Genomic DNA, 10405 nt, shown 5'->3' with positions numbered 1-10405 from the left:
GTGATAATAAGGGGGTTGAAACCAAAGAAAATGACACCACATATGTGGAAGGTTTCCATCAAATCATTAAGGTACTAACAAACATAGCCATCGATATGAAAAGGAATCATGGAGAGAATACTAGTGGTAATGGAGGAGACTCTAACAACAGAAAGCCCTTCAAGCCTTTCTATCATAAGAAAACAGAAGGTGGTCATGGTCAACTTGTGTTGCCTGCTCCACCCAATGAAGGGAATTGAAATATGGAAGAGCTAGCTCTTATCGGGTCACTCCTTAACAAAGAAGAACCTATCATGGAGCTGGAGCCATAACAAGAAAATGAGGAAGAATATCAAGTAGAAGAGCCCGTGGACAAAGAATCTCATATCAATGCACTGTGGGATTTCTATACAAATGAAAATAATGATGACGAAGAATATTGTATGGTAGAAATCCACACCAATGAAATCCACACATGAAGTAAAGGGCCACTTCCAGGTGCGATGAAGCCTGTTGACCAAAAAAAGAAAGATGTCCACCCTTTGAAGGTAACTGCTCCCAAAGTTCCTATTGAGAAGGGTAGACCAAGTGGTTAGTCCAAGAACACCCCAATGGAAAACCATTGAGAGAAAGAGAATACAGCTCCCTCTGTAATGAAGGTGACTCCAAATGGTAAACTCCCACCTAAGAACAGAAAAACTGGTGTGTTTACTCTGCCCTATCCTGTTTATAGCATTGACTACAATATTGTGGATGATCTTAAGAAATCTAGAGCCAATATCACATACTTTGATTTGCTGAAATTAACACAGCAAAGAGATCTGCTCCTAAAAGCTATGAATGAGTGAAATTCCAAAACTCCCACCATCCCAAGCAGCCAAACCAAGAAGCCAATGTCCAGACCTATCAACACCTCCAATATAGTCCAAGTACCATCACCTATGGAAGCCACTCTGTCTAAAATGAGTCAAAAACCCCAAGATGTTAGTGCAGCCATGATAAGGAGGAAATCAAAATCCATGACTCCACCTGTCCTTATCACAGTTGAAACCCTCAACACGAATGTACACAATTTCTTGGTAGATTTCGGTGCCTCGTCCATTGTGATGCTTTATGTTGTTGCCAAAATACTGCATGCTATACTTCAGAAAATCGAGACTCGAATTATGTAATTAGACAAGAGAAATGTGAAAGTGATTGGAGAACTGAAAGATGTGTTGATTCGGATGGTTGCTAAACCACAATACACACAAGTCGTTGATATAGTGGTAGTTGATATACCTGAGGCTTATGGAATGCTGCTTAGTAGGGATTGGTCAGCAAAACTGAATGGATATTTCCCAATTGATTGGTCCCATATCTTGCTGCCTCAGAAGGGGAAGGGTGATATGATGAGAGTTTATCGTGAAAGACACATGAAGTATGTGGTGATAGAGCTAAATGGTCCCAATGAACCTGTAATGTTTACGAACTCTATCCTTGGGAATTACAGTTTCAATGTTTGTGCCACAAAAACCTATGTTGTAGAATTCCATGCTGAAACAAGTGAAGGAACTGCAATAAACACATGGTTGGAAGCCCTCCCCCATAGTCCAACTAACGAACCACCCTGTAATATAGTAGATGATAAAACTAGTCTTGTAGGGAGCAATTCATTTGATGTAACATTAGACTCTAATTTTTGGACACTCTATTTTAATGGTTCTAATTGCCTTGAATGTGCAAATGTTGGGAGCATTCTTATTGATCCACAAGGGAACCAACATCTGATGGCCAGCCCATTGGAGCTCATGTGCACCAACAACATCGAAGAATACGAAGGCTTGCTAGAGGGCCTGAAAAAAGCCATTGATCTGAAGGTAAAATATTTTAAAGCTTTTGGTGACTTGCAAATGATTGTGGACTAGGTAAGGAAGAGGATACATTGCAATGCACCACACCTGCTAAGGTACCAGCATGAGGTATGGAGCTTAATTGATAGTCTTTATTCTTTTAATATCATGTACATACCTCAAGAGAAAAACCAAGATGCCGACCTGACAGTTGATATGGCTGGCAAAATTTTGCCCAATTTTAGATTAAAGAAGAATAAATGTTATGTTGGATTGATTTTCAGACCTTCCATACTTGATAAAATCTCAAATTGGCAGGCATTCAAAGATGACGAGCAGTCCCTCGAGCTCCTGCATTGCGAGAGGACATTCAAAAATGCACTTACTAATGAAAAAGAGCATGACAAGCCTGTGAATGAGAGAGAAGACTACATAATATCTTTCATGGAGAAATTTATCATCAACAGGTTTGGCATCCTTGACGTTCTCATATTTGATAATGCTTCTTATTATAAAAACCCCATCTGCGTATGTTATAGACATTTTTGTGCCTTACAGCATTGAGCATGAAATGTCCATAATCTAAGGGATCCAAAGTCCCTAAACATGTTGTTCCTACCCCTAGAGGAACAAGGCTAACAAACCACAGCAATTCACAGAAGTTTTCCACCGGAAACTGCTCAAAAACAAGTCAATTCAGGATCAATTCAGTGGCTCCACTAGCTGTCTGCGCTGAATGTCAAAGCCAACACTGGCTACCTGCGCTGAGCGAGAGTTGTCATGTGGCAAGTTCATTCCACAAGGTGTCAAAACCCAGGAAGCTTCCAAAATCTTCCTCAATGACACTTGCCTCAGGGAATTCGACTATGATGAGTAAGAGGTTCCAAATCTCCAAGTGGAAGCAAGAACCTCCAAGTGGAATCAAGAACTCACAGAGGGAGAGGACACTAGTCAGATCTCAAGCTGACGCATCCTCTCTCCAAACATCTATATATGGATCTCTCCTCCATGAGATCTAGAGGCGGGAATTTTGTTATTGCAAAGAATTGCTGTTGGTTTGAGATCAGAATCATTGGGTGCTTAATGCTTTGAAGGGAGGTGAAGATAGGAATTCCATTTGCTGGGAAGGAGATGCTGGATTGGAGCCTTCTTGGTTGTATCTCTTCCTGAACCTTGTTATTCATCAATAAATCTATCTTGGTTTCTCCTATATACTGATGTATCTTTGATGTATGATTGCATTAGTATGTTTAGTTTATTTCTAATCCTGAACTAGTTATGAATATGAATCCATGTCTTGTGTAGTGTTCTCTTCTTGTGATCTTGCAGAGACCTGTTGAAGCTGGGCGAGCGAGAAGGCAAGTAACTGAGAACTCTCAAAGAGAAGAGAAACTGGATCGAGGGACAAACGTAAGACACCGGTTAGTCCATCTATCTCTCTTCATTCTAATTCATAAAGGAAGAATACTAGAATAGCTGTCTCTATTTGTTGCTAAGGCACTGTCACACCTTAGGTGGATAGGATTGTCCTGCATAGGCATTTTTCCCCACAACAAATTGGCGACTCCGCTGGGGAGATCTGTTTAGTAATTTTATTTGTGTCTCTATCATTGTTTGTTTCATAGACTCAACATCAACAATCGAACTGCATCTGCTCTTCTCAGTTGCAAAGTAGACAGTTGCTGCTTTGATCCTATCACTGGATTTGTCTATGATCTGAACAATGGACTCACAAATGATTTGATGATCCTTTGTGATAGATCTTAGTACTCCCTCAGAGCATCCCTTTGATTGTACCTTGCTTGTTGCTTTTATTTGGCCTGAAACCATTGATTAATCAGCAAACTGTGACCCAGAACCCAGTGAGAAACTCTCGTTTCTCCTTCAGCGTGACCCCTGTGAAGAGGTTCTGCATTTCAACGCAGGTCCCGTGAAGGCTACCTGCGCTGAATGTCAAAACCCCTGTGTTGAGGTTGCGCTGATCCAGTTTGGCCTTGTGCAGCTGGGGTTCTCTGCTCTGTTTTGCCTTGTTTTGATCTCTGATTTTTGCAGCCTGTAACCAACATAGGTACCAGTCTGATAACTCCTTTTCTCTGCTTAAATTCCGCCTCCTTTTGTACAAAAAGACTGTGAATGTTTTTATGTGTTTTTGGCATCATTTACAGTTTTCCTTTGCATGAGTGAAATAATCATCCTGTAGCCCTTGATTCAGATCTGTTCATTGTGATCTTAGGAGAGAGTTCATTGGCTGTTTACAGTTGATTATACATTTAATTTTGCTTATTGGTTTGAGTTTGTCTCTTTTAAGTGTCGAAACAAGTGTTCATTTCGAAAGTCATAAAGTGTTGTATTCTCTTCTACCCTTTCTGATTTCGAAAAAGTAAACTTGTTTGTATTTGTCATTTAAAAGCAAATTCAAAGTTGTACAAAAAGCTTTCTTTGTAGGCATCAATCCTAAGAAAGCGGAAAACAAACACCTGCATTGTGCATTTGCATTTTTGATTTTAGGAAAAGTGCATTAGAGTGTGCTAATTGCTCTTTGAGAAAAGATGGTGTCTTTCTTTTCCCTTAGTAGCTAGGATTTTCAAAGTTGAAAAGATATAAAGCTTGCTTATCATCTTTAGACTGCATTTAGGAATTGTATCATACATCTCGTGGTGATCCAGAAAGGCAAACTTCTAAAAAGATCAACTTAAAATAAACTGAATGAACTTAACAACGCTTTGCAACATAACGCACAACATAGAGGTCTAGGCTAGAGACGTGTTCCGGCGTCGTAAAGCCTGGTGACTGTCGATCTCGTTGAAGGTGGGTGATTCCTCCTGAGGGACGATAGCGCCAGTACGGATTGTGCTCCCACGTACCGTCGCGTATATATTGGGAGACCCCTATAGGAATAAAACCTTTATCCTTAGGAAGCCGTGTCGGCCGCCCTACTGATCGCAATGCACTGAACACAGCATTCAGGAAGATCGACCGCCCGTACCTTAAAAAGTATTATGCGGTTTTGTGAAAAGTTTGGCACACCCTCTGCCTAGAACTCCAGAGCAGTTCCTTTTGGCCTTTTCCAGACTCTATAACGGAAAAAGTCCATACGAGCATTTGTCACTTCGGGCTCGTTAAAACATCGAAGGAGACTAGAGTCATCTTTAGCTTTTTCTCGACTCTTTAAAAGTGAAAAAGCAAGTTGTGTCTAAAGTGTCTAAAAAATTCATTCAATTCGGAAACACATTTTCCCCTTTTTGTATTTTGGTTAATCGAGTAATCTGCAATCGTGGAAGAAAGTCAATTGAAACCCCGTCATTCGCAGAGGCTTACGAGTCAACCGTCTTTCTCTCCTGAATCGAAAACAGTACGGACAAAGCGAACTCGTTTAACCGGTTCGAAATCTCCTATCAAAGTTATAACAAGTGTTCCAACAACATCTGAGATTCCGGTTACTCCAAACATTTCTGGAAACCCTGCCTCTATTGAAGAAGTTCAACAGCCACAGAGGGACAGTGACACTGATCCTAGTCTGGGAGTAAATACTTGCGTTACTGAACCAGTTCCATCTGTGACCGGTTCAGAGAGTCTTGCTCCTCAAACAATTGTCGTTGTCGAATCAACCCCTTCTTCAGCACCAGAAATATTTTATGGACCTAACGGTCTTCCTCTTCCACCTGGTTTGATTGCGATAGAGGAAATTGTAGAAGATCCGCAAGCAAGTACTCCAACACATTTTGGAGTAGGGGTCACTCTATTTCCTTCTACATCAGAAGTTAGTCTATCACCAGTGGAAGTTCCTGTAGAATCGCTAGGCAATCTATTGGATAGACTCAAAATGTCTGAACAACCGTCAACATCTAGGACTGTGTCGAACGACACAGCGAAAGCAGAACTCCCTGCCCTCACTCCGACGATGTTTGCCGGCGTACCATCTATCCCAACTAGCTCACAACCGCTAGAAGGAGTCCACCCAGGGACTATTTCGACAGTGTGGTCTGTTCCAGTTTGTTCCTCCGGAATAATATCCGGCAACTCTTATATTGAGACTCGACAAATTGATCCCTATGGAGGTCAATTTGGGCCGTCCAGTCCCCAAGGGCAACCAATCCCCTTGTGTTCCGGATTACCACCGTATGGGGGGCAGTATGTCCTTTCATTACCCCCTCCGGAAGGATATCCATACGGGAGTTCTCAACAGTATTCAGGTTATACTGGAGTTACGACAAGTGGTTGGATACCTATGCTACCCCAACAACCAAGAGTTGTGTATTCTATGCAACAATGTGTACCTATGTCGAACATCCCGACAACACCAGCTATTGTAACAGTGTCACAAGTTCAAACAATGCCTGTTGTATGTCAGCCTCAGATTTCTCAAGTTGTAATGCAACAGCCCCTTGACCCTGTGACACAACCACAATCGCCAACTGGTGGGGCGACACAGGTCCAAACGGGTACAATTACCCCACATCTTGGTCTGCCAGTTAGTATAGCGCAGCAGAACATGGCTTCACAACCGTGGCTGGTGCAATACCAACAACCACAATTCCAGCAAGTGTACCAAGGTTCTGAGCAGCAGATCTTTGCGAACAGTGGACAACCATACATTCAAAACGGTCAAAACCAACCGCTTTACAGTGGTCAAGTCCACCAACCGTATCAATCATACCAACATCAATTACATTATGCTGGTATGCAAAGGCCCACTGCTCAGGCAATTCCATCGTACCCTGGGTACGCTTCACCTAACCTGAATCAACAGTTACCATTCGTGGCAACTTTAGAGTTACCCGATTTACACCGGTTAACAAATGATCCAATTGCTTACGCCCCTTGGTGGCCAGCGATTCCTCACAAACTTCCATCGGACATTCCTAAATTTAATGGAAATCCAGGCGAAGATCCATCAAATCACGTGATGACATTTCATCTGTGGTGTTCATCAAACACCCTGAATGATGATTCGATAAGGCTTCGCCTTTTTCAGAGGACGTTAACGGGTCCAGCGTCTAAATGGTATATTGAATTACCTAGAGCCTCGTTCGACAATTTCAGCTCCCTAGCCACGACTTTCTTAACCCATTTTCAATTACCAATAAGGTATGAAATGGGAACGGAAATCTTAACCAACTTCAAGCAGACAACGACCACTCATATATCCGATCATATACATGAGTGGCGTCGTCGTCGTAGGATGGTGAAGACTTAGGTTCCCGATCAGCTATTAGCTGAATGGTTTATAAAGTCATTTCTTCCTGCCATAACGGAAGATGTGGCCAAGGGGGGCGTCGTAACGGAGGAGCAAGTTATTTCTCGTGCACAATATCTAGACTTAGTCTACACTCAGTTTGGCACGCTCTACGAAAAAATACCTGACGCCCATAGACCGAAATTCTCAATTCCTCCTCCTCCTAAATCAAATAGTGACTCTCATGCCGGCGATGGTGTGATTGGCACGGCAAACGCGAAATTGACAAAGGCTTCGTCTAAGAAAGCCCGTAAGACTTCAGATCAAAATGCAAAAGAAGAAATTCTTGCTTCGGAAGTAAATGCCGTATCAGCAGATAAAGGCAAAGAAACCAATCAACCAGGAAGCAAGAAGAAGCAAAACAAAGGGAAGAAGAAGAAACAAGGTGAGTCATCTCCCGGAAAAACTTCTTCAAACCCTCCTGGAAATAGGAAACCACCCCCCTCAGGGTGTCAGATATGTGATGAGGATCATTGGACGAGAGATTGTCCATACAAAGCTGAGCTTAAAAGGTTCTTCAAAAGTTCGCAAACCTCAGCTGTGTTAACTGATCCGTTTCCCAATCCAGGTCAAAATCTGGTTGATAGTGGAAATGCTTCCCCGTCGCAAGTGCTAATGTTGTCGATCTCCAAGCAACAAAATGATGCTTTGATTTCGACAAGGAACAAAGATTACGGGAATCCGCAGCTGTCGAACGACAAAGGTAAAGATCAACCAAGTAGTTCGACAACAACTTCGACCGAAGTTGTACCGCCCATCATTCCTGAATTAACAATAAAACCGCCAAAGGGAGTAGTACACAAGTCGACATTTAATCCTCGCGCCAGAGCGGCGCAGCATTATAACATAGTGGAAGATTTGGCCCAATCGCCATCCGCTATGTCGACTCTTGAAGTGCTACAAAATTGTCCATCCCAAGGGCAGACTTTGTTATCAGCCATTGGTGGGGTTGATCCTAAGGATTCCAATCTTGTATCCTTCGACCACAAAGGATACGATCCTCAGTTACCAGCTCAACTAGCTTTCCTTATTCAAGTGAAAGCCCTCAGCAAAACTGTTCACCGAACAATTATTGATGAGGGGGCATCTACATGTATTATGTCGATGAGTTGCTGGAAAATTTTAGGGTCTCCAACCTTGTCGTGATCTTCGACGACATTAAAAGCATTCGACGGAAGGACATATACCCTGTACGGTATCCTAAAAAACTTGAAGGTTGAACTAGAGGGAAAAACAGTAGAAATAGATGTTGAAGTCATCGATGGGAACCTTGACTACAACATCCTACTGGGAAGACCATGGATATATGCCATGGCGGCTGTAGTGTCGACCTATTTTAGAAAGATCGCATTCCCTTTTCAAGGAGGGATTACGATCGTCGACCAACAAAACTTCCTCCCTAATGGTTCACAAGTTACGGGAAGCATTCCCATGATCCATGAAAGCAACCACTCGCTTCAAAATATCGGAGTAGGCCTACTGAAAGACCCCACATTAATGGGAACTTTCGCACTTCCACCTCCCATCTATATAGGAGAAGTAGCATTGGTAGGAGCCTGCAACATGATATCTTCCACGAAGATCTCAGAAGACGATATTAACATGGATCATACAATGGTTTTTCCCCCAAGCCCAATAGAAATATTGTAGCAATCAATGTTTCGGGCATGGGAGGCGAACCTAAATCAATGCTCATCAAGCGTTTGGGTAGATAGGTCTAGAGAATATGGTACCCCATTAGATCCTTGGTCGAAAGTACATGGACTGACGAAGGAATCCTACAATCAATGTTGATTGAGGGGACACCATGGAATGATTTCCATGATCGTTCCCTTCTTCCAGATTATGAAGATGATACTCAACATGACCTTTATCACCCTTCAGTTTTTGAATTCCTATCAAATACTATAAATACGGTGGATTCCGAGCGAAACTTATCCAATATTGAAGAGACTATAGCCATAAATATCTCGACTAAAACAAATTTTGTAGAGAATATTTATGTCGGCAAAGGTTGTTCTCCTTCAGAACTGGAAATATATAACGCTCTTTTTCGCGAGTTCAGAGATGTCTTTGCTTGGTCATATGATGAAATGCCAGGAATTGACTCGAGTATCATTGAACATGAAATTAAGATGTATCCAGATGTCAAACCAGTAAGACAACGACTTCGGTAGGTGCACCCCAAGAAAGCCGCTGCCATTAAAGCAAAAGTTGAAAAACTTCTCCATGCTGGTTTCATCTACCCAGTTCCTCTAACCGATTGGGTATCGAATATTGTCCCTGTTATGAAGAAACAAGGGACAATTAGAGTGTGTGTCGATTATAGGGATGTAAACCAAGCTTGTCCGAAAGACAACTACCCTACACCCTTCATCGACCAGATAATTGATGAATGCGCCGGATGTGAAATCTTTTCATTCATGGATGGATTTTCCGGGTATAATCAAATAAATATCCGCCCACAGGACCAGTTAAAGACTTCATTCATTTGTCCATGGGGCACATTCGCTTATCGAAAATTACCCTTTGGTTTAAAGAACGCAGGGGCGACATTTCAGAGGGCAATGAATTATGCCTTCCATGACATCAAGAACATCGTTCAACCATATCTCGACGATCTTCCGGCTCATTCGCGAAAGCGGACTGATCATCTGCAGCATTTAAGAGCGATATTTCTACGTTGCCGACACTACAAGATAAGACTCAATCCACACAAATGTGTGTTTTGCGTTGGTTCTGGTCGTTTACTTGGCTTTGTAGTCTCTAAGGATGGGATTCATCTCGACCCTTGCAAGGTTCAGGCAATCATTAATTTGCCTCCACCTTCAAATTTGCTTCAAATTCAGAAACTCCAAGGGAAAGCAAACTTTCTGAGGAGGTTCATTCCAAATTACACAGAACTCACTAAAGGTTATACTTGTCTTTTGAAAAAGGATGTACCTTTTGTCTGGGATCAGGTGGCGCAAGCTTCCTTTGATGCTCTGAAAGATTCTCTAGTAAAAGCATCATTAATGTATGCCCCAGACTATCAAAGAGATTTTAACCTGTATCTGGCTACAGCAGATACGACCATTGCGATGGTTTTAGTTCAAGAGGTCGATGGAATTGAACATCCTATATATTATTTAAGTAAAAACTTGAATGATACAGAAAGAAAATATTCTTATGTTGAAAAACTAGCGCTTGCAGCGATCCTTCAAGAGTTTGATCTGGAATTTGTAAAATCCAAATCAAAGAAAGCTCTAGTTTTTGCAGAATTATTGTGCGATCTCCCATCGTCGTCCAACGATGAAACATCTGAAGAATCAATCGTGGACGAGAATTTGTTTCTGATATCTACAAGCAATGAGTGGTA

The sequence above is a fragment of the Pinus tabuliformis genome, chromosome 5_2, assembly GCF_031772625.1.
Source record: "Pinus tabuliformis cultivar Carrire ecotype Pingquan chromosome 5_2, CPIR1, whole genome shotgun sequence".
NCBI classification, from domain to species: domain Eukaryota; kingdom Viridiplantae; phylum Streptophyta; class Pinopsida; order Pinales; family Pinaceae; genus Pinus; species Pinus tabuliformis.
The sequence above is the reverse complement of the archived record's forward strand: the minus strand, read 5'-3'. Positions refer to the sequence as shown.